The sequence below is a fragment of the Atractosteus spatula genome, chromosome 10 (genome assembly GCF_055471065.1).
Source record: "Atractosteus spatula isolate fAtrSpa1 chromosome 10, fAtrSpa1.hap1, whole genome shotgun sequence".
NCBI classification, from domain to species: Eukaryota; Metazoa; Chordata; class Actinopteri; order Semionotiformes; family Lepisosteidae; genus Atractosteus; species Atractosteus spatula.
Window position 1 is genome coordinate 16,623,819 of NC_142715.1, and position 1,530 is coordinate 16,625,348.

At 54.0% G+C, this 1,530-nt stretch overlaps 1 non-coding gene across 1 annotated transcript; it reads left to right on the plus strand.

Annotated features, from left to right (window-relative positions):
- Positions 1–254: 254 nt before the first annotated feature.
- Positions 255–326, plus strand: trnae-uuc (transfer RNA glutamic acid (anticodon UUC)). The gene has a single exon. It is a non-coding gene; the product is annotated as a tRNA-Glu (tRNA).
- The last annotated feature ends 1,204 nt before the right edge of the window (positions 327–1,530 follow it).

The following is a 1,530-nucleotide window of genomic DNA, read 5'->3' on the forward strand; positions in this document are numbered from 1 at the left end:
ACCGGGGTTGTTGCGGCCACAACGCAAAGTACTGACCACTATACGATCACGGCGAGTTACCGATACACACGTGGCAGGGCGGAAAAGGCTGTGCTCTCTTCGTGTGACATAATTCGGAAAAGTCCTGACGTTGCATTTCAACTGAGTCCCAGTATACATCGACCCTTCGACACTCTGAGTGACAACTCTCTTGCGTGTTTTCTCATATTTATGTAGTTTGCTTGCATGATGCCCGGAACAGCAGGGTTGTGCGCTCCCATATGGTCTAGCGGTTAGGATTCCTGGTTTTCACCCAGGCGGCCCGGGTTCGACTCCCGGTATGGGAACGTGTCAGTTTTGCCTCCTGCTTTCCAAAAGATCAGCACGTGTACGAAGGAACCGCATTAAAACTACTCGAACGTGCAAAACGTGCGAGAAGAGGGGGCGCTTGTTTTCAGCCGAAACTTCTCGCGTGTGAGACGAGCTGATCATCGCTGCAGGAGGTGGGAGGGTTACTCTGGTAGACAGGGCTGACCTTCGGCAATAGGATTTATACTCTCCAAGATGATATTTGCACTTTCTGGAGAGGCAATTTTCTCCACTTCAGTAGCCCGATTTCGTCGATTGCGTGGAGAGGGCTGTAGAATGTGGCGCCGCCTTTCCTGCTCCGTCCATGACAGGCGTGCTGGTCTCTGGAGAGAGAGCACGGTCCATCAGCGCACTCCAATAAAGGCACTGGAAGCAGCTGAATCGCATTGGCGAAGCTCAGCACTGGGCCGCTGGGCACATTTTACCACCGCTTCCGTAGTGTAGTGGTTCTCATGTTCACCTCACACGCGAAAGGTCCCCGGTTTGAAACCGGGCGGAAACAGACTTCTTTTGTCGCCACGCAGAAAAGGGGATTGGGGATTCGCCTAGCGCTGTGATCGAACTGACCCACTCACCTCTTAGTGTGGCGGGATCTGCACAGTGCATGTCGCCGCGCATCCTGCTTTCACTTCAATGCGCGTCCTGATGTACCCCGGTCTCCCGCGTGACAGGTGGGGACAGGTGACAGGTCCGCGTGACAGGTCCTATACTATCGAGGAAGACATCGCTCTCTCTGACCCCCGGCATCGTGTCCCGACCCACCGTGCTGGAAGCCGACGCGTGCTGTGATTCCTTTACGGAGCAGAAATGACAACCGAGGAGCCGAGAGATCATTTCAGCATTTCGCGTCTGAACGGAAAACACAAACGACCAACTCGGAATGACTTGCCTTTGACGCTTATCAAAGCGTTCTTTGTGCATCGAACAGACCCACTCACCTCTTAGTGTGGCGAGATCTGCACAGTGCATGTCGCAGCGCTCCCTGCTTTCACTTCAATGTGCTTCCTGATGTCGAGACGTGTGCCGTGCGGAGGCTCTGAAAGCGAGAGCAATGAAAAGGTGCACGACGCTGTGAAAGAAAACAGAGAAGTGAAAGGCAGTCCTTTCTCTAAGGAGGTAAAAGAAAAGCTACTCCCCCTCGGGGAATCGAACCCCGGTCTCCCACGTGACAGGCGGGGATAC